Below are 24,361 nucleotides of genomic sequence, written 5' to 3'. Positions count from 1 at the left end.
CTGACACTGAGACTAGGGATATGGTCTTGGCTTATGCCATCAGAGTCTGTTCCCTCCATCCAAATAACTCTCCAAATGTTATTTTTAACATCATCTAACAAAGCCTGCTCTACATAAATATATTTTAATTAATTAATTAATTGAACTTAATGAATTCTGGCAGGGTGACATTTTAAAACCAAGAGAGGCTTAAAGAGATCTTGACAAGTGTTAACTGGGTAGACAAAACGGATACATGTCTATATATATTTACATTTTCCTCATTTTATCAGTGAAAATGCAGGGTGCACATTGCAGTTTGGGAGGAGAGTCTTGGAGCAAAGAGAAGAGAGATTTGGGGTTATTTTCTGTGTGGTCTCCTGGATCCAAGTGAAATCTTTCAGGTGTCAGACTTCAGATAAAAGAAGATCCTGCACATCTTGTGATAGGCTCTATACATGTACAAACAATGCAGAGGCATCCCATAGTGAATCATATTATCTGAATTGAACTACCATGCATGGATGTCCACTGGCTGAAAGTCTAAAATTAATCTCAGGATCTCCTGGTGAAGAACTTGTGATTTGCCACCATCAGATTTAGCAACATTTCCCCAGGGCTGCATATGGTGCTTATCTTCACCAGATATTATCTACAGAGTTCCACTCGCCCCAGGTTTCTATCACCACTGTCCAGTGGTGGGATTCTGCCGGTTCTAGGGGGTTCGGCCGAACTGTTTGTTAAATTGCTGGCTCGCCCACCCCTCGCCCTGCCCTGCCTCCCACCCGCGCGGTGCCAGCCTACCGTAGCCAGGGGTAGGCAATTGTGGCTCTTTTACAACCTGTGGGCTTCAACTTCCAGCCAAGCTGTCTCAGGAATTCTGGGAGTTGAAGGCCACAGGTTGTAAAAGAGCCACAATTGCCCACCCCTTCCCTAGCCTGAGTTCCGCTGCCTGGGATCCACGTGGGCTGCCACGTGGTTCCCCACCTGCTCCGGACGCAAGAGAGCAGGATGGAGAAAGCAGCTTCCACACCTTCACTCACCCTCACTCTCTGCTCTGTTGGATCACCGGCCGTTCGCTTACCCCGCCCACTCCCAATCTATTGCTGCCTCCGGAGTCCCTAGCTAGAGGAAAAAAAAACTGTTCAAATTCTTGCCGTGGGGCTTCAAAGGGCCGCCCTATAGCCAGTGGTGGGATTCTGCCGGTTCTAGGAGCCGAACCGTTTATTGCCAATAAATAGTGGTGGGCGAGGGGCGGGCGAGCCAGCAATTTAACAAATGGTTCGGTGTTTTTTTGTAATTTTATTGGCCCACGGAGCTTCAGCATAGGCTAATTAGCCCTTGCTTAGATCGGCTCCCGAGTCTCAGCTGATTTGTCTCAGCTGTTTTGCTCAGGGCTCTGCTGCTTGCTGGAGCAATTTTTTTTTCTCCTAGCTATCCTGAAAAACGAAACTGAAACTGCTTTGCTGTTGCTGCAACGTTGGATAATTAGGCAGGCAGATTTCTTTTCTTTTTCCTCACCAAAAAAGGTAGGTGCAAACAATGGGAAATTTAGGGAAAAAGAGGAGAGTTCAGGATTTTAAGACACAAAAGAAAAAAAGCTCTATTTAACTAGGGAATTGTAATAATTGAGATACTATTAATTGTATATTGTGTTGAAAGCAGAAATGGTTAAGTTGTGGTTTGGAGGAATATATGGGGGAAATTATTTGGTTTATTCTTATTGGTAAATATAATTAACTGATTTGTAAGAAATTGGATTGCATGGAAATAATTGGAATATTCATGTTCATATTTATTAATATACAAAAAAGATAGTTATATAACTAATTGATTTATATTAAAATGTTGAATTTATATTAAACAAGTAATATTACATAATTAACCAATGTGAGGATGGATATATGACAATGGGAAGGGGTATAATATAGAATAGAAGGGAAAAATTGAATTTGATTAAGATTAGAGATGAGGATGAAGGGTAATATTGGTTTTTTACAAAAATAGATGAGGAATAAATATGGCAAAAAGGAAATATAGAAATTGTAAATTTAATTGAAATGACTAAACACTGTTTAAATTTGTGAACCGGCCAAATACTCTGTTCAAAGAAAATACATTGTATGTTTGTATGTGTGTTTCTAATTATTGTTATTTATTCATATTTGTTCTCTTTTATTCTTTAAAGTTTAACAATTCATTCTTTTATCTTAATATCTTTATATTTGTTTGCAGTTGGCTTTCTTCCCTTTCATCTTTTTTATTGTACAGCAATCTTTCTCCTCAAACCTATCACCTCTCTCTTTTCTTTCCTTCTTACTTTCTCTTCCTCCCCCTCTTCTTCTCCTCCCTACTTCCTCTTCCTTTCTCCTTCTCCTCCTCTCTTCCTCCCTCTCTTACCCTCCCTCCTACTCTAATTTCCCTTCCCTTCCTTCATCCCTCTCTATTGCTGTATCCTTTTGTGCATATGGACTACTCAGAGGGCTGAAAAAGTTATTTTTGACTGGTTCTCGCACTTTTGACCAGTCCTCAAACTTACGACTGTCCTCACATTTTACGTTTTTGCCCTATCTTGTCACCACGGTGAAGAGAAGCAGTTGTGAAATGAGTGACATGGTTGTTAAGAATGCTACAATGGGCATAAATGATGACCAGTCACCTTTGAAGTAAGCGCATGTCCAAGATGGCGGCGCCCGCTGGGATGGCGATCTGAGGATGGGGCGCCGACCTACCCTTTGGGTCCTTTGGGGGTCGTTTTGAAGATCCTCGACCCCAGGACCTGTCAGGGGAGCTCCCAGCCAGCACGGAGAGGGTTTTCTTTCCCTCCATGACTGAGCCGAGGGGAAGGGGCGATGCGTGGAGCGCCAGGCTGATCAGCTGGGCGTCGGCAGCGTCGGCAGCGTTTCTTTCACAGCCGGAGCCATCAATTAGTGGGAGCGGCGCTGTGCCGGGGGGCGCCCGCCGCGCGGCAAGTTTCGAAGCCCGGGGGGGTGGCCCGAAGTGCTACACGATGTGTCGGGCACCCCCTGAAGACCTCTGGGACGTCGCCAGGCTCTTTGGGGGCTGGCAACGATGGCACGGTGGTGGCGGCGATGGCGGTTGCTGTGGAGGCTAGCTGGCGGTCAGACGGCGCTGGGGACCCCCCCTTTTTGGAGTAGGAGCTGGGGGGGCAACAAACCAACAGGTCTGGGAGACCTGCAACCACGGTTGGGCGGAAAGGACCCGGAGCGATTTTCTGGGCCTCGGGAGGCCTCAATTTGTGGTTGTGCGGGGGGCGGGGGGCTTGAGAAAGCCGCCCCATTTCTGCCCCATTTCTTTCTCCTCCAGCGTTCCCTTTTAGAACTGGGCCCACCTGGACCAACTGTCAGCCTGTGGGACTCATTGGCGCTATGCCCTATTATTATTACTATTCTGAATCCCCCTGACTCTGGAGAGGGCTATTTCCATCTGAACGGGAGACCGGTACATGGCTGCATCCCGTCGGCTGAGGGGGCTAGACATCTGCCTGACCACCGTGAGAGGGTGGCCAGGTGTCAGAGCCCCTGGGGGCTGAACCGGGACGCTTTCTACATATATGCACTTTACCAGCTTTCCACACATATGCACTTTACCAGCGAGGGGACTTTACCAGCGAGGGGACTTTACCATCGGTCTTTACCACCGGACAAAACGCCGTGAGAGGGCGATTTTTGGACCTGACCCCTGGACGCTGTGAGAGGGCGATTTTTGGACCTGACCCCCGGACGTTGTCTATATGCATCGGTTCATTGCTGCCACCCCACCACAAGAGGGGGTTGTCCAGCTGACCTAACCACCGTGAGAGGGTGGTTAGATCTATTTCCCCCTTGGAACTGTGGTCGTCCTGGCTTTGGACTATGTCCTCTGTTGTGAGGGGACAGGGGACTTGGTCCTGCAAATATGTCTCTGAGATCCCCCATTCCTTTATCTTCTCCTCGGTCCTTTATATACACCCTCAGGATATGGTCGTGTTACCCATTATGATTAATGTACTCAGCAGCGGAGCTTCTTGGTCTGCGAGACTCCCCCCTCTCGCAGGCTTGGCCCTCCATTCTATCGAGGGCCTACCTCGATGACGGGCTCTGGAGTCCCGAGAGGTGGCATGCCGCAAAGAGGGGGCTGCGGGGTTTTTTAAAATTGTCCTTGTTTAAACTTTTAAGGGGTTCTGGGAGGGGGGAGGGGGGTGGGATTGGAATTAGGATTGTGGGTTTGGGGGATAACCCACTAGGGGGAGAGTCGGGCTTGGCCAGGACGTTCGGCGGGGGTGGTGGGGGATCCGGAGGGGGTCGAGCTGGTCCAGACTATGCTTTCACCATCGGTACTGTGTGTGGGAGGGGTAGATATGGCGGGAGCAGGGGGCCATATCATGTTAAGGGAGCACGCACCCGCTGTCTTCAAGCGGTAGAGTGCTCCGGCCCCCAAGGCTCCACCCGTTCTCCAGGTAGTACAGACCTTCAGGGCCCGGGCCTTCGTCTGATGTTGTGCAACGCCAGGTCTGTAGTAAATAAAGCCCCCCTCATCTGTGATCTTGTTTACGAGGGGGGAGCGGACCTGGCGGGTATTACGGAGACCTGGTTGGGCCCAGAGGGAGGGGTCCCTCTGGTAGAAATGTGCCCACCAGGTTTCCACGCATTCCATCAGCCAAGGTCACAGGGGAGGGGTGGGGGAGTAGCGGTTATTATTAGAGAAGGCCTTAGGCCCAGGGAGACCACTGTACCTCAGACAGCTGGTTGTGAGTCCCTCCTTGTGAAGTGGGGCCACGGGGTTCAGATGGGTTTGCTGATCACGTACCTGGCTCCCTGCCACGTGGCGGCAGCCCTGCCCGAGCTACTCAACGTTATTGCCGCGGTGGCGGTTGATACCCCCAGACTTATGGTCATGGGGGATTTCAACCTGCCATCCATGGGTGAGGCATCTGAGGTGGCTCGGGAGTTCATGGCTTCCATGACGGCCATGGACCTGACCCAACTAATTCATGGCCCTACGCACACTGGGGGAAACACACTGGACTTGGTTTTTGTCTCTGGACAGTGGTTGAGTGATCTCGAGATAGGGGATATAGTCATCGAGCCCTTGTCATGGTCAGATCACTCGCTCCTTCGCCTTGACCTTCGAACCGCAGCACCCCACCGCAGGGAGGCGGAACCGGTAAGATGGTACCGCCCCAGGCGCCTGATGGAACCTGATAGGTTCCAGATGGAGCTTGGGCCAATCCCGGAGGTTCTGGCTCACGCCTCATCTGGGGACCTAGTGGCCGCCTGGGATAGGGCGGCTGCTGGAGCCCTGGATCGAGTCGTGCCTTTGCGGCCTCTGACCCGGCGCCGATCTCACCTGGCTCCTTGGTTCACCGAGGAGCTGGGGGAGATGAAGCGCTGGAAGAGATGCCTAGAGAGCTGTTGGAGGGCTAGTCTTTCTGAATCTGACCGAACACTGGTAAGATCTCATATTAGGAGTTACCTAGTGGCGATAAAAGCAGCAAAATGTACTCATTTTACTGCTCTTATTGCGTCATCAGATAATCGCCCGGCCACCCTGTTTAGGGTGACCCGCTCCCTGCTCCACCAGGAAGCGGGGAGGACCCCTTGGAGGGAAGAGCCGAGGACTTTGTTCAGTATCTGTATGACAAAATCACTCAGATTCGGGCAGGTCTGGACTCTGACGGGATAGATCCAGCGAGGGTGACGGAGACAGGTCTTGAGACTGTTATCTGGGATGAGTTTGATCCTGTGACCCCAGATGACGTGGACAGGATTCTGGGTAGATTGAACGCGACCACATGTTTGTTGGACCCGTGTCCCTCCTGGTTAGTGCTGGCTTCCCGGGAGGTGACGCGAGGCTGGCTCCAGGGGATTATAAATGCTTCGTTGGGTGAGGGTGTCTTTCCCGCCGCCTTGAAAGAGGCGGTGGTGAGGCCTCTCCTCAAGAAGCCTTCCCTGGACCCGGCAGTATTGGCTAATTATCGTCCAGTCTCCAACCTTTGCTTCGTTGCGAAGGTTGTTGAGAGTGTGGTTGCGCGACAGCTACCCCAGTACCTGGATGAAGCGTCGTATCTAGATCCGTTCCAGTCGGGCTTCAGGCCTGGGTACAGCACGGAAACGGCATTGGTCGCGTTGGTTGATGATCTCTGGAGGGCTCGGGACAGGGGCTGCTCCTCTGTCCTGGTCCTGTTAGACCTCTCAGCGGCTTTTGATACCATCGACCATGGTATCATGCTGCACCGGCTGGAAGGGTTGGGGGTGGGAGGCACCGTTTTACGGTGGTTCTCCTCCTTTCTCTCTGACCGGTCGCAGTCTGTGTTGACAGGGGGGCAGAGATCGACCCCGAGGCCCCTTATATGTGGGGTGCCGCAGGGATCGGTTCTCTCGCCCCTTCTGTTCAACATTTATGTAAAGCCGCTGGGCGAGATCATCCGTGGTTTCGGGGTGAAGTACCATCTGTACGCTGATGACACCCAGCTGTACATCTCCACCCCAGACCACCCCAACGATGCCCTTGAAGTGATGTCCCAGTGCCTGGAGGCCGTGCGGATCTGGATGGGGAGAAACGGGCTCAGGCTCAACCCATCCAAGACCGAGTGGCTGTGGTTTCCGACGTCCCGATATAGTCAGCTGGTGCCATCGCTGGCTATTGGGGGCGAATCATTGGCCCCCACGGAAAGGGCTCGTAACTTGGGCATCCTCCTGGACTCACGGCTGTCTTTAGAAGAGCACTTGACGGCCGTGACCGGGAGGATTTTTCATCAGGTTCGCCTGATTCGCCAGTTGCGTCCCTTTCTAGATCGGGACTCGTTACGCACAGTCACTCATGCCCTCGTCACCTCTCGTCTGAACTATTGTAATGCTCTCTACATGGGGCTCCCCTTGAGGTGCACCTGGAGGCTCCAACTGGCGCAGAGTGCGGCCGCGCGGGTGGTTATGGGAGCAACATGGAGCTCCCATGTAACACCTCTCCTGCGCGAGCTGCACTGGCTCCCGGTGGTCTTCCGGGTGCGCTTCAAGGTTCTGGTTACCACCTTTAAAGCGCTCCATGGCTTGGGACCTGGTTAATTACGGGACCGCCTACTACCATCAACAGCCTCCCACCGACCAGTACGCTCCCACAGAGAGGGGCTCCTCCAGGTGCCGTCGGCCAAACAATGTCGGCTGTCGGCCCCTAGGGGGAGAGCCTTCTCTGTGGGGGCACCGACGATCTGGAATGAGCTCCCCCCAGAGATACGGAGGATTCCGGATCTGCGCACCTTCCGCCGCGAGTTGAAGATGCTTTTATTTCATCAAGCTGGCCTCGCCTAAATCTTCTCCCTTTTAAGTGTAAATTCTAAATTTTTAATGGATTTTAAAATATGGGTATTTTAAATTGGGTATTAATTCAGCCAAATTTATTTAATTCATTTTATTCGATTTTAAATTTTGTATATCTATGTGTTTTATTTCATGGCTGTGCACCGCCCTGAGTCCTTCGGGAGTAGGGCGGTATAGAAATTCAATAAATAAATAAGTGTGAAGACCGGTCAAAAGTGCAAGGACCTGTCAGAAATCACTTTTTTCAGCCCTCTGGGTAGTCCTTTTGTGCATATGGACTACTCAGAGGGCTGAAAAAGTTATTTTTGACTGGTCCTCGTACTTTTGACCAGTCCTCGAACTTACGACTGTCCTCACATTTTACGTTTTTGCCCTATCTTGTCACCATGGTGAAGAGAAGCAGTTGTGAAATGAGTGACATGGTTGTTAAGAAAGCTGCACGGGCATAAATGTGAGGATGGTCATAAGTGTGAGGACCGGTCAAAAGTACGAGGCCCAGTCAGAAATGACTTTTTTTCAGCCCTCTGAGTAGTCCCTATGCCCATAGCCACGCCCACCCAGTCACATGACCAGCTAGCCACGCCTACACAGTCACATGACCAGCTAGCCATGCCTACACAGTCACGTGACCAGCTAGCCACGCCCACCCAGTCACATGATTGCCAAGCCACACCCTCAACTAAGCCACACCCACAGAACCTGTTGTTAAAAAAATTGAATCCCACCACTGCCACTGTCCAATATGTATCTTATGTGTCAACAAAATGCAATATTTTTAAAATAATTGGCTTGGAATCTTTTATAGCTAGCAGGTTGCATAACATTTAGCCAAATCTGAAGGTATTTTGGAAATAAAAGTCAAAACTCAGGGCAAATTAAACATCTCTCAGGGATATACGAAAAAAATATTTTTAGAATAAATAGCAAAACAGTGATTAGAGTGTTGATGTTATAAAGGAACTAAGGGTCCAGATGTACTTAAAATAAAATTTTTAAATTAATCACAATCTTTCCAATGGGAAAATGGTTTTGTTTGAATTCTTAACAGCTTTAAATAGCTGGTTTTAAGTGAGAGGCTTCAGTTCTTGCCTAGATCTCTTGTTATCACAAACCTTCCAATAAAAGCTTCTTTTAGAACCACTACAGTTTCAAGAGTTCTACTTTCTTGAGAAAGATTGGAGAGGCAAGACCTTACATTTAGTTTGCATTAGTTTTGATCCATTTAACTGTAATATTTAATAAAATTATTATTAAAAAATAAATAATAGTCCAAATATCTCTCTGTGTGTGTGTGTGTAATTAATTTAAAAAACTATAGTAAACTAATTCTATGGAAGTCTTCAAATGGTTTTGCCATAAACTTCATCAGGAGATTCTGTGCTGCCTAACTTCCAAATGTAAATAATTCTGCAATCTGCAGACTATGAAAAGACAGACTAATTTGAATATCCAGTTGGGATTTTTATTCAGGTAATAGGTCAATTTGACATACCTCTTACTGAGGCTTTTTTGCTGAATAAGGATCTGAAATTGTCGGTGATAACACACTCCTACATCTTACTTGCATAATACATTTTAAAAAGTTAGATTCTCTTTCCATCCCCCTTTTAAACTCATTCTCCTTCTTTTAAATGTCTTCCTCCTTTTAAACAAGCTTTCTGCAACAGATTTACCAGTGTTTATGGAATTCACCCACTGCTTGGGAGGTGCTCACTAAGAGTCTATTGCAAAATCAGTCAGGGATGACTTTCTGGCATTATTTATGCTGCTCTAGGCTTTGTATGCTTTTTATTAGAAACAATGCATGGCCGCGATGAAAGCAGTGTTTAGAGGGGAAAGTATCAAGTTATCAAGCAGAAAATATAAAAATTATAAAAATAAAATTGAAAAAGATAAAAGCCAGATTAAGGAATTGGAGAATCAATTTTTGCTTACTAAAGAAAAATTTTTTTTGGAGGAACTAAATTTGCTAAAAAATAAATTGATAGAAGAAGATATAGAATTGGTAAAAAAGAATATGAGATATTTAAATAGGAATTTTTTTGAATTTAGCAATAAAAACTCTAAGTTATTGGCAAGGATGGCGAAAAATAAAAGAGAGAAGAGAGAAATTGGAGCCTTGATAGATGATAAGGGTATAAGATGTTATAAAAAAATTAGAAAAATGTGAAGTGGTCAGGAACTTTTTTCAAAATTTATATTCGAAAAAATTAATTGATCGGGAAAAACTGAGAAGTTATTTAGAAAAACATGTTGTGAAAATTGACCAAACATATAAAGACTTGATGGAAGAAGATATAACACAAGACGAGATTAATGGAGTAATACAAAAAATAAAATTAGGGAAAGCTCCAGGTGAAGATGGATTACCTGCTGAGTTTTATAAAGAATTTAAGGAAATAATAATACCAAAATTGCAAAAACTATTTAACGGAATTTTACATGGTGGAGAAGTTCCATTGTCATGGAACAGAACGGTGATATCTATAATCCCTAAACCAGATAAAGACTTAGAAAGGATTGAGTCCTATCGGCCCATCTCCTTAATTAATCAAGATGCAAAGATATTTACCGCCATTATAAGTAATAGATTAAGTAGATTTATAGACAGATATATAAGTTATAACCAAGTAGGCTTTGTGAAGGGTAGATACATGAGTGATATTGTCAGAAGAGTATTAAATATTATAGATGTTGCTGAATATAATGCTGATAAAATAGGTATAGTATCATTAGATATTTTTAAAGCTTTTGACTCTGTATAATGGGAAACTATTAAAACAATTGTTGAGGTACTAGGTTTTGGTAATAAGTTTATACATGTTATTTCAAAACTGTATCAAAAAAGTAGTGCAAGAGTGAAGGTGAACGGAAGGCTGACAGAAGAGATAAGATTGGAAGCAGGTACGAGACAAGGATGTCCCCTGTCTCCAACATTTTTTTTATTAGTTATGGAAATTTTGACTAAAATGATAGAAAAAGATGAAGAATTGGAAGGGTATAAGGGATATAAAATAAATCTGTATGCGGATGATACTTTGATTATTTTGAAAGATATAGAGAAAGATTTGAAAAAGATACATAAGCATTTGGAAGAATTTGAGGAAATGACAGGTTTGAAAATAAATTGGTCAAAATCTGAACTATTAATGAATAATAATGGTAAGGAGTGGGAGAATATGCAAGAACAATTTGGGATAAGGATTAAAAAAACATTGAAATATTTGGGCATAACACTTTCACTCAAAGTTAAAGAAATGAAAAAACTAAATTATGATGTGGTGATGAATGAAATTGAGAAAAAGATAGATAAATATAAAATGATAAAGTTGTCTTGGTTTGGTAGAATTGCAATGTGTAAGATGATGTTGTTGCCAAAGTTTAATTTTTTATTTGAGAAGTTACCATTAAACTTGACAGAGAAAGATATTGAAGGATATCAGAAGAAATTGGATAAATTTTGCAATGGTGGGAAAAGACCTAGATTAGTGAAGAAAATGTGGTATCAAAATCAAAAGGAAGGTGGATTAGGAATCCCCAAACTACTCAATTATTATTGGGCTTATGCTATTCGGACTGTGGTAAAAATATTTAAAGGTGAAGATAGTCATTGGAGAGATTTAGAATTAAAAGACATCAAGAGATTTGGCTCAACATGGTTTTTAGATAAAGCAAAATCAAAATGTGTAATGAATAGCTATTGGTTAAAGGGACTGAGTAAAATTTGGAAATTTATTCCAAATTTTACTCAGTCCCTTTAACCAATAGCTATTCATTACACATTTTGATTTTGCTTTATCTAAAAACCATGTTGAGCCAAATCTCTTGATGTCTTTTAATTCTAAATCTCTCCAATGACTATCTTCACCTTTAAATATTTTTAAAATAATTAAAATTTTAATTCCAGATATAATTTTCTTAGGGAAGACAATTGAAAATTGGCCGATTAAAACTAATATAAGTCGTGATAGGGTAATGGAAGATGAAAATATATAAACTATAATAGATTGGTTAAAAACTTCAGAAAATGAAAGGAGGAAAAAAGAAATCATTGAAAAATTGGGTTTAGGCTGGTTTGAAAAAATACAGATAGAAAAATGGACTAAGAAGATAAGGGACAATTGTTCGATAAGTAGAAGTAAAACTGAATTTGAACATTTAGTATTCCAAATTATGAAAGATGAAATTGGGCTAAAGGGACTCGTTAGTAAGATATATAAGATTATAAATTTTGATGGAAAACCACAAAGGGTGATGAAGATGAATTGGGAAAAAGAACTTAATATTAAAATATCAGATTTAGATTGGAATGTGAATTGGAAGAGTAGAATTATGAAGACTTTATCTGTAAGGATTAAAGAGCATAATTATAAGGTTGTTTGGAAATGGTATTTGACTCCATTAAGATTGTCATTGATGGATAACAAAATTAGTAAACAATGTTGGAGATGTGATATGGAATTAGGGACTTATGAACATATGTGGTACAAATGTGATAAAGTTAAAAAGTTTTGGCAACAATTGGAGGAAATGATATTTGAAATGATGGGGAAAGCAATAATATTGAGACCAGAAACTATATTACTGTTGATAATTAAGGAAATAGAACCAACAAAATATGAGAAAGAATTGATTAGAATTATGATTATAATGGGTAGAATTATAATAGCCAGATATTGGAAATTAGATGTGAATTTTAGAATAGAAGAATGGTATTGTGAAATGTGAAAATTAGCTTTAAACGATAAAATGACATGTGATATTAAAATTAGAAAGGGTGACTATAAAGAAGATATTTTCTGGAAAATTTGGAAACCATTCATGGACTATGCGCTGGGAAAATTGGATGCTTCGGTACCTGTACCCCGAGAACGTGGATTTTGGCGATCATGAGGATATATCCGAAGAACCAAATCTTCCTTTCTTATGTATAGCACAGGGTGAAATATTGTAAAATTTAATTGTATGTAAAATAAGAAAATTTAAAAAAAAATGCATGGCCATCATTGAAGCAACTGAGATGGATAGTAATTTTTTCTCCATATGTATTTGAACTCTATATATTTGAACAATGCATGGGATGGCACTCTATATGGAAGTGCCCATAATGAGAAACCTTATCATTAATGAATGAGTGGTTTTCAAGTTGTCCTTAAAAGCACCAGAGATGACAATTCCCATACCTGGCTTTGTTTAGCATATACTAACAACCACTGTTACAGAGAATTTTCCTTTTTGGTCTCTTTATTAACTTAATATTCCCTTTATCATTATCCCAATATCCCTTTTCCAGCCTATTGGAACTTTAAAGCACCAGAACAATTAAAGGTCAAATGAATGATTTTTTAGTAAAACCATACTTTCTCCTAGAACAATGAACTATGTGAAGCTGATCAAAGCCAAAGCTATAGATCGAATTTTCTGATTGTTGTTAAAAACATACTGGGCTGTCAAAAAATGTAAACTCAATAGATGTTTGTTTACTTGTACTTGTGCTCTGTTGCAGTTTCCTTCCTCGATTTTCCAAACTAAATCTTGATTCCAGAGTCAACCTCTGAATCCTCTAGTACCCAATTCTCTGGTTCCTATATGGTCCGTTTGGAATCACCTACTAGCACTTCAAACACATTTCCTCTTTGCTACCACAGCATTATATTGTTGTCCAGCTTACTGGGTTTATATTTCAGTCTGAGGCCAATGCTAGTGATTGCTCATCAGCTACAGTGAAGTTTGACTGTGACAGACCTTGAACGGCTGTGTTTCTCCTTAAAGTTCTAAATTCTCTCTGAAAGAAAGCCGAAGACTACATAGAGAATGCTCTAATTCTAGAGGTGGGTTTGGCCTTCCGAATTGGGAATTGTATTATCAAGTGGCAGCATTAACATGGATTAAAGAATGGATTTTATTAAGGAATACAAGACTATTGACATTGGAGGGTCATGATTTACAACTGGGTTGGCCTTTTTATGGTACAGGAAACAAAGGATACATGGATATTTCCAAAGACATTATGTAAGAAATGGTTTGCTATCAGTGTGGGAGAGAGGAAAGAAAAACATTATTTGAATATTCCAATGTGGATTTCTACAATAGAAGAGGTGACATACCCAAATATTGTGAACATGGGGAATATTGTTAGATATAAAGACATTTTGTCAGATAGGGGAGAACTGAAACAAAAACAAGAACTAGAGAGACAAGGGATTGAGACAGATTGGTATACAAGTCTGCAAATACAATCAAGATATGAAGCAGATCATAGACAATATGGTTTTAATTTGGGGAAATCAGAACTGGATGAAATATTGACAGGAACAGATGAGAAAATGATTAAGAAATTATATAATTATTTATTGCGCATTAGACTAGAAGATAAAGAAGTAAAAGAAACAATGATAGCATGGGCAAAGAATTTTGGATACACCATAGAATTGGACAAATGGCAACAACTTTGGGAAAGAAATTATAAATTAACAATGGCAACAGACTATAAAGAAAACCTGTATAAAATGTTTTATAGATGGCATATGCCAGCAGAAAGATTAGCTAAGATGTTTAAAGATAAATCAGCTAAGTGTTGGAAATGTCATCAGTTGCCGGGATCATACTATCATATGTGGTGGTTGTTTAAAGAAGCGGGCCTTGAAATGCTTCCCGGGATACCTTAAATAAGATAATAAACTTTTTAAAATGTTAATGATTAAAATTATGTTTTAACATAAAGAAAATGATACAAAATAACAACACAGAGGCTATTGAACAAAAAATGTAGCAGGATCACTCTTTACAAACAGATGGAGACAGTACAAAAATGTGGATGCGACCAAGATAGCATTCAACTTGAGTTCATGTAATGGTATGTGGGAATGACCTTGGGAGACAGGAAACAGAACAACCATCATGTCAGTTTTAGCCTGCAGAAAGCAAATGTTTCAGAAGAGATCTTCCCTAGTTTTCCAGAGAATAAAAAGAAAGGAAAGGAAAAATACTTTGTCTTGCAAAATTATATTGATACAACCTTAATATAGAGTTAGTACTCCTAGTTGTGCTTCTTGTCTGGATTACTATGCAGAGCTAACATTAATCTTGCAAGAACAAACATGGCTATAAATTATATCTTTAATTGTCTTTGAGGAAGTGGTAGCCATATCAGATAGTTGACAGTTTCTATAAGAGCACGAATGGTAATTTAGAATTTATACTTGGTAATATCTTAGAACCTCTGCACCATCTTCCAGACTTTCCTCTTACAAGAGGAGATTTGCTTTTCCTCTTGTCTTGAGTGCTTAATCTGAAATCCTGCTCTCTAATCCAGGTAAATTTCTCAAATCAGGTTGGAGTCTTCAAGTTATCAACTGAGTCCTGGCAGTTACTGTCTTTGCGAATGAAAGGTCTAAAGATAGGTATCCAGCTGGCCAAAATAAATGGGATGGGGGAAACATCAGAGTTTGACTGTATCTGATTTTTAGACTTTAGCTACAAGTTCATGTACGGAAATAAGCAGGTGTAGTTTTTCATGGCATGAGGGCATACATTTGAATGCCAGTGTAGATTTAAAAATTGGCAACTGTGCAAATAATAAGGCATGTAATGGTTAACCTACCTTAAAGTTATCTTTTCTTATCAGAGATGGAGAGGGAGAAAGCTTAAAAGAAAAGGTTAATGGCTTTTTAGGAGTTGGAGATGGCTGGGGATGGATGGATATAGCAAGGCAAAAATGGGCAACATCTAGCTCTGGTTTAGGAGATGTTTGACATTTCACAATTAGGAAAAGGGCCAAAAGGGCACTCTAATCTAGAAGAGATCCTATTGCATTGTTATAGCATTTTTTTTTCTGAATCAGGTGGGGATGTTATTGTTTTAATAACTTCATTAAGGCATTCATATTGTACAAATGCCAAATCAAACTGTCAAACCAAACTATGCCAAATCAAACTGGGTATCTCTAACGAGATCTGATTTGCCCCTATAAATCACAAACTGCTGAGACTCTTTGGAAATAGAGCAGCAAATAACCAAATGGAAAAAAAACACAAACCTGCCAATAAACAGTAAGAAAGGAAGCAAGTTTTGCAATGTTGCCTAGGGAGAAAGATGCCCCCGACCCCCAGGAAAATGGATGCAACTGCAACTGACCACCTCTTCCCCCTGACATTTGACAGCCCCCTTCCACCCTCCACCCTCCACCCTCCTAGCCTTCTGAAAAGCATGAAGACTTTGCTTTACCCCCATGCTCTGGAATAGGGTGAGATTGATGAGTGTTTTTGTGGTAGACTATTGTATTTGTTGAAGTTTATTATACCTGGTTTTTACTATGTGTGGTTTTAACAGATATTACTTGTATAATGGTGCTGTTTTAATTGTTAATTGGGAGTTGCCAAAAGTGTGGTATAAGACCAGTGGCTCAATAATTGTTTTAGATAAAGAAATTGGAGAAGGAAGAACTTGTTGCACCCAGAAGCCCCCTTTTGGCAGCTGAGGAGCATGCCAAGAGAAGGGGTGGGGATGTGAGCTGAAGAGGAAAAGGTCATTATTGCCACCACCACTTGATTATAGCAATCTCAAAGAAGCACTTTGGCAAGTATTTTCCTTTTTGTCTAGTAAAATCTGGCAGTTGGCATGATGGGGATTTCAGAGTCTCTGAGGACATCCTGAGATTTCTTTCTCAGGCAAAAAGCTGTAGGCACCTGCTCTTTTTCACTGGAGAGTGTCTGATAATGTGTCTTTCTTCCCTCATGTTGCTGACAAGAGCATTTTGCTCCCCTTTTATGGAGTTTAAGTATAATACACTTAATAGCAGTTAGTGATGTCAGTGCTCTTTGGTATAACAAATCTCTGGTGTGAGATAATCTTGGTTAATGATCAGCATAAAACAGAGAGGTTGGGGTTTTAAGGTTGCTATAAATCTTCTTTTCTCTGTGACTGACTGAGAAGGAGGTGAACCCATTAACTTTTCCACCATATCGACAGCCAGCCGGTGCTTTATCCACTGGTCAGTGGGGACAGTAATACCATCCTGTTAACAGAACAATTTGTAGATTCCTCTCCATTCACCACCACCTGAGAAAAACAGGTTAGTCTCCCTATTTCCCATTTGAGAGATTTCATTTTCAATGAAGAGTTGATAAGTTTGTGTCAGGACTATATTACTTCACATGGCAAACATGACTGGATCTGCTTCCACATGAAACCAAAATTGCTGTACACAGAAAACTTGGTGCTTAGGAAAAGCATTGTTTATAACCTTCTTGGCAGCAAATTTTATTCGTGCATGGCAGGAGGGATGTGCACAAGCATTGCAACTATGAGTTTACTTGATGGATCAGATATATTTTTCATCTTATGATTTAAACATTCCTAGCTTTAACTTGTGAGATTGTTTAAAATAAAATCAAAGTTAAATGATAATTCAGAAATTAAAAATCCATTGAGAAACAGCATTAATAAAATGCAGGTAAAAATAGTTCAGGTTGAAAAACATAGAAAATAATGTTTTTATATGGTGCCAAATCATTGCAATGTAGGCAACAGACAGGCCTCTCTTGGAAAAGCATTCTAAGAATTTTTTTTTATTGAAAAGTTTTATAAGAAATACAAACATTTTCTCCCCCTGCCCTTCCCCCCTCAGCCCTTCCCTCCCCCCTCAGCCTTCCCCCCACCCCCTCCCTTGACTTCCCAGAACAAGCACAGGGTATAGCATCCACAAACATAAAACTAAAATATGCTAACAAATTGTTGACTTCAAATTCTTTCTAGGTCTTTAACTCCTTATAACTCAAAACACTATAAACATAAGCTAAAAGTTAAAAATGTTTCACTCATAAGCTATATGAATCTTCTTAGTCTGATACTTGTTTTGAATATAGTCAATCCATCTTCTCCATTCCGTTATGTATCTTTCATTTGAATGGTCTTTAAGATATGCTGAAATTTTTGCCATCTCTGCCAAATGCACGACTTTTAGTGTCCATTCCTCAATAGTAGGTGGATCTTCCTTCTTCCAATACTGTGCCACCAGTAACCTGGCAGCTATTATTAAATTCAAAACCAACTTAGTTTCTATTACAGTACAATCCGTAACTATTCCCAACAAAAAAAACTGTGGTGTAAATTTAATCTTTTTCTTTAAAATATTTTGCATAATCCACCATATTTTTATCCAAAAAGCCTTAATTTTTTTACATGTCCACCATATATGAAAATGCGTAGCATCTTCACATCCACATCGCCAACACTTAGGTTGTAAGCTTGGATACATACAGGCTAGTTTTTTTGGATCTAAATGCCATCTATAAAACATTTTATAAACGTTCTCTCTTAAGTTTTGAGCTTGTGTAAATCTTACATTTCTAATCCAGATCTTTTCCCATGTTTCCATCATTATTGATTCTCCTACATTTTGTGCCCATTTTATCATACAGTCCTTGACTAGCTCTGTTTCTGAATCTATTTCCACTAACACATTATACAACCTTTTTATATGCATTTGACTTTTGTCTCTTATTTGTTTTATCAAATTCTCATCCTGTTGTGAAATACCAATTTTTTGATCTTCTCTCCATCTGGCCTGCAGCTGCCCATATTGAAACCAAGTTCTAATTATTCCTTCTTCTCTTAATTGCTCCATAGGTTTTAATTGTAGTCTGATTCCTTCTTTATAAAGGAGTTCTTTGTATGTAGTTTTATCTGGTTTTTGCTCCAAATTTATATTCTCTATCACGTGTCTGGGTACATATTGGTAACTTATCATTTAATTTATATTGATACTTTTTCCAGACACGTAATAGAGCATTTCTTAATAAATGACTTTTAAAAGTCTTATCTACTTTCTTCTAAGAGATTTTGCCTTCTTCATGAAAAGTATATCATGGTCTCCACAGAGAAAAGAGATTAATCATCCCATTGTTCCTGTGCTTCAAATGACACCAGAGACATCTTTAGTTGCATCTCCACTCATAGTTCAGCATCTCAAAGCTGCCACAAAAAGTAATCCATTCTTAATGCTTCAGAGTTTCATTCCAGTGAGGACTCACACACTTATATGTATGTGTTTGTTTCATTTCTGTGTTGCATAGTCTTGAAAGCTTTGCGGTAGCTAACAGTCTCATCATAAAATAAAATGACATCTACAAAGAAAGAAAGAAAAATCACTATAGATACACTGCTCAAATCCACCTCATGAGAGGCCTTAATCAATTATGGGATCCTAGTGGGAAATAGTGGAAAGAGGAAGTGATTAAAACCCTGAGAAAATGAATCTAACCAATGGGAGGCAGTTGCGCAGAAGCATGAAGTGTACTGTGTTTTAGATCTGGGGTCCCCAACCTCCAGGCCGTGGCCCACCTCCATGTCTTGAGTCATTCGGAACCAGGCCATGCAAATGGCATCTGTGCATGCGCATGTGTGCATCCCCACTTGCGTGGATAGCAGACAAGTGTGCATGCACACATGCTTGCCAGCCTCTCAGGCAAAACCATCACCTCTCTCCCACCTCACCAGTCTGAAAAGGTTGGGGAACTTTGTTTTAGATAACAAAATGAGTTTTTTATAATAATATGAGCAAGCCATTTCTATAAAGATCTATCAATCTACTCAGTAAAACCCAAGATCAATTTTTCCCCCTTCAAACACAAAGTTCAGAAGCAGTCTCCATGTGAAAATGAAAGTATTTTTGTAAGTAATAATTGCATCTGTGTTGCACTGGTCAGATCACAATGGGAATACTATGTCTTGTCATCACAGTACAAGAATGATACTCAGGTCTTAGAAAGAGTACAGAGAAGATTGTGAGGGGCTTGCAGGCTAAATCCTATGGAGTATGGTTAAAGAAGAAAAGGCTAAGGGGAATCATCACAGCAGTCTTCAAATATTTGAGAAGTGTATGGATTTATTTTGGAGGGCAAAATAAGAATGAGGAAGTGGATGCTTCATGGAGGGAGATCAAACTCAGAGTAAGGAGGAATTTCCTGGCAATTAGAGCTATTAAGCCAGTGGTGGGCAATTAATTTTCTCAAGGGGACACATGAGAATCTGGGACTGTTGTGGAGGGCTGAACCAATAGGACTGTGCAAGTATGTAGGCATGCACACATGCACATATATAAATTGAAAAGGCAATTGCTTTCAAAATGAAAATGAAAGCAATGCAGTTGTATTGCATGCATGGTTACATTTATTTACATTTGATTTCTAATTTCTCATTGATTTCACAAGGGCTGGACAGGCAAAGGACCAGATGTGGCCCGGGGACCGTAAAATGCTCAGGTCTATATTAAGCAGTGGTATAGCTGCTTCCTAAAGTTGTAGGTATTCCATCATTTTAAGATTTTCAAGTTTGAACAACCATTTGTTTGGGATGGGTATTAAAATGCATGGATTGGACTAGAAGGCCTCAAAGTTCCCTTCCAATCCTATTATTCCATGAAGTTTATTCCATGATAAATATTTATATGAAAGTGGGAAGGTTGCAGTTTGTGGATTTAAAAAAAACCCGAAACAATATTTTTTTGTTATGAAAGCATCATATATCCTGGCCTACATTTTATCCATGTTACGATATTTTCAGGATCAGACTCAATAAATGAATTAAGAGTTAGATATTCAAATAAAGCACTGTTTCTTTACAGAAGGCATTCTATATTCACTGAATAATCACAGATAGAAGCACAGAAGGAATGCATACAGCTCCTTATATATACATGGGGTGGAGCTAGATATGGGAGTGGTTAAATATGAATATATTAAGTAGTGAAGAATAAGTTAACCCCTGATATTCTGGTCATGTACTATTTACATAATAAAGAATAAGGCATTTACTTGTGACAAATCCCCCTCTAAATGCCGATTTGATATATTACAACAATTACATTCAGATTCAGAACAATATAAAACTTGTAACTTAGAAGTCAAGTATTTATGCTGCTTAGAAGGCAAAGGCTTTGTCAATATGTCAGCTATTTGCTCTGATGTTTCGCAATGAACTGCTTTAATAAATCCATCCTGAGATAACTGCCTTACATGTTTGAATTTTATATCTATATGTCTGGACCTTTGTCCAATGGCATCAGATCTAGATATTTCAATAGCAGCCCTGTTATCTTCATGTATGATAAATGGTAATGTAGGTTTTTTCCAAGTGTTTGACAATAAGTCATTAAACCATATGAGGTTATTTGAAGCTTTAGACAGGCAAACATATTCTGCCTCAGTCGTTGAGGTGGCTACTAAATCTTGTTTACCAGTATACCAGTAAACTGGACAATCGTTAAGGAAAAATATATAGCCAGATGTACTTTTTCTACATGTGGTATCGCCAGCCCAATCCGCATCGGCATAACATGTGAGGATGGGCTCTTTGACATTATTGGGTTCCAATAATAAACAGAAATCTAAACTATTCTTTAAATATCTTAATATTCTTTTGACAGCTTCCCAATGATATAATAATGGTTTGCTGACGTGCCTAGACAACAAGTTGAGAGGCAAAGCAATATCAGGTCTAGTCCAGTTGGAAATATATAGAAGGGAACCGTTTGCCAGATTGTTTCAACCCGTATAAACTTTTGTTTAGCAACCACGTTTCATTTTTGTTTGTGTATTGACTATGAGGTGCTATTTTGGGTTTCTTACTATACATTACTTCATATGGTGTCTTGTTAACAATGCTGGACCAAGTTCTATTTTGTGTATAATTGGAATATTGTAAAGCTTCTGACCAGAATTGTTTACCTAAGCCAGCATCTTCTAATGTGCATCTAATCATGGTTTGTAATGTTGAGTTCTTTCTCTCTACCACTCCATTTTGGAATGCAGAGAAAGGGCTAGATGTGTAGTGTAACATCCCTTTGTCTTTTAGCCATTGGGAGAATTCTTTTGACATGAATTCACATCCCCTATCTGTCATAATTTGTTTTATTCTAATATTATGTTGTGTTTCTACACGTTTGTAGAACTCCTTAAATTTCTAAAAGGTTTCATCTTTGTGCTTTAGTGTATAGACAAACCCATAACGACTATAGTCATCCACAATGGTTAGAAAATAACGTTTTCTATATGTGATTGATGGTGTTAATGGACCAACTAGATCCATGTGTACCAAGTCAAAAATTTTGTTGGTTGATCTTGTTGACTTTCTGGGTTTGGGACTAGTTTTGAGTTTTGTAGATTTACATACTGAGCATTCCAAATAGTTTTTACAATTTTTTATTTTAACACCTTCAGCATGTTCAGTCATCTTTTGTACTACAGGAAAACTGGCGTGTCCTAATTTCCTATGTAAGACATGAGCACACTCATCATGAATTGGTTTACCAATTTTAGGTTTTTTGTCATTGGGTGTGTCTTTGTGATTATGAATAATCTCATGTTCCTCATTGTCACTATTACTATTGTCTCCATTATCTATGTCATCGTTATCTTCTATGTTTGAATCAATGTTGTGTAACCATCTTTCTTTTGTCATTAAATAAAGTAGACCTCCTTTAATAACCACAGTACCTATGCTTATTCTGTTTTTCTCTAATGTTGCTTTTCCCTTTGAGAACACAATATTTATGTCAGAATCTCTGCTTAGTTTTATTGCACTAAGTATGTTATGAGGTATTTCAGGTATTAACAATACCCCCTCTATTTTTCCTAGGCCAGGTAAGGTTATATTTCCTCTACCTATGACTTGGACCTTTTCTTGATTAGCTACTTTAATTACAAATTTATCTTCTACAAATGAAGATAATATATTTTTATTATTTGTAGTGTGATTAGTTGCTCCAGAATCGATAAGCCAATCGTTGTCTTCTGTCTGTTGTATGTTAGTGTTGTCATGTTTGTTTAATCCATTCAGTGAACCAGACCTTCTATCTTTTGAATTATCCCTGTCCCCTCTATGTTCTCTATAGTTGGGTGGACTTCTATATCTATGTCTATCAATTGATGACTGTCTGTTGTGGTATCTATTTCTATGGTCTGAATTTTGTCTATCTCTGAGGAGTTTAGGACAATCTCTCCTATTATGTTCCTTGGATCCACAGTTGTGGCACCTAATTGGTTCATGATATCTTTCTTGAAATGCTACCCTCTTATATTGTTCATGTTCCATGTGATTGTTACAACGACTCCTCCTTGAATTATCTTCAGCTATTAGCTTATTAGATAGATTTTCTATGGATAAATATCCTAAATTGATTGTGTCTAAGTGAGATATATAGTTATCCCATGATGGGTCTAGTGAGTTAATGATAACACTCTTCATTGTTTGATCTGAAATTATTTCCCCCCTTAAATGCAGTTCTGCTCTAATTTTGTTCAAAGATATTAAATGTTCACTTATAGTAACCCCTGGCTTTATCCTAGCTGAGAAGAAATCCTTAGACATTCTTGTTGTAGTGGCTACACTTTCACTGTAAAACAATTTAAACATGCATTGAATAATTTCTGAGACAGTCAGATTTTGCTTAATACTGTGGTACATGGCAGGAGATATACTGGAAATTAATAAGAAAAATGCTCTATGGTGTAAACAGTCTAATTTTAGAGTCCAAGGTCTTTTTGGGGGGTTAGTAATAAAAAATAGTAAGTTTTCTTTTAGAGAGACAACCTGGAGCTGCTGACACCACTCTTGTAAATTAATACCATCTATTCTCAGTTTTGGGAAGTCATTGGGCAAATTCCCAATGTTGTTGGATCCATTACTTACAACTGGGGGTAGTCCGTGATCTTGTAAATGTTGAAAGTTGCAAAATGGCGTGGGTATGCTTGCAACGAGTCTGAATGGTTCTCTCTGTTCCTCATGTCCCCCGAAGCTGTCTGCGTAGTCTCGCACATGCGCATTGTTCATTTCGCTCCTGAAGCCATTGTGAGAGGTTCTCGCTGCAGCAGCTCCCCCACATTGCTCTTCCTCCGAGGAGTCGGTCTCCGGCTCGATCTTGGGAGTCCTGGTGATAGCAGGCGCTCGCTTTCTTTCGTTGAGGACGCTGGTCCTTGGGATCGTCTGTGGTGTGGGGTGATATCTGCAGGGCTCTCTGGGTTCAGGCATCGGTGCTCTCGTCGTTTGGATAGAAGCGGGTATATTCTGAGATGTTTGCTTGCTTGCTTGTCTCTTCGTTGATTCTTTGGTGATTTTCAATTTTGGTCCAAAAGCTGCAAAGAGCGTTTTCATTGCTGACTTTACCCGCATATCTATTGAAGCTTCTTCGATTTCTGTGTCTGATTCTTCTGATGTGTAGATTTTCTCCTTTTCATTTCTTGCATCGAGTAAGGCTTTTCGCGCCAGATATTTTGAATCCTGCTTTCTGATTGGCTCTGCTTCGCTCATCTTAGGGGTCTGTTGAAACCAAGATGGCTGCCATTCGAAATTTTGCGCGGGACTGTTAGTTTTCTTTTTCGCTGTATTTTTGTCTGCAGGCAGATCGCTCACCGTTTTTGAGTCTTTAGATTTATCCGTAACGATGTGCTTCTCTCTCGCTGCTCCGTTGTTTTTTAATATGCCTTGGAGGTTCGCGATGAGATTTTCATTGTTCTTTTGGCTTTTTAAGAGTTTTAGTATCTCTGACCTGAGTTCGTTGTTTTGTATTTCGTTTTCTTCTTGGTCATCAGTTTCATCCATTATTTCTTCGTTGTCAGTAGTGCAGTCTTCAGATTCTCTCGATATTGCATTCGTGGACTCATCGATTATTTCTTGATCTTCTTCCATTTCTTTGCTGTATGCCCTGGTGTTGGGCCTTTCTCTTTTGTTTCTGGAGTTTTCTCTCTCAGACATATTTAAAGTTTTATTGAGTCAATTTAACCATCCTCTGCTACCAGATTGTTACGATATTTTCAGGATCAGACTCAATAAATGAATTAAGAGTTAGATATTCAAATAAAGCACTGTTTATTTACAGAAGGCATTCTATATTCACTGAATAATCACAGATAGAAGCACAGAAGGAATGCATACAGCTCCTTATATATACATGGGGTGGAGCTAGATATGGGAGTGGTTAAATATGAATATATTAAGTAGTGAAGAATAAGTTAACCCCTGATATTTTGGTCATGTACTATTTACATAATAAAGAATAAGGCATTTAC

Source organism: Pantherophis guttatus, chromosome 3 (assembly GCF_059756535.1).
Source record: "Pantherophis guttatus breed Tessera chromosome 3, ASM5975653v1, whole genome shotgun sequence".
NCBI lineage: Eukaryota > Metazoa > Chordata > Lepidosauria > Squamata > Colubridae > Pantherophis > Pantherophis guttatus.
This window is presented reverse-complemented; position numbering follows the sequence as displayed.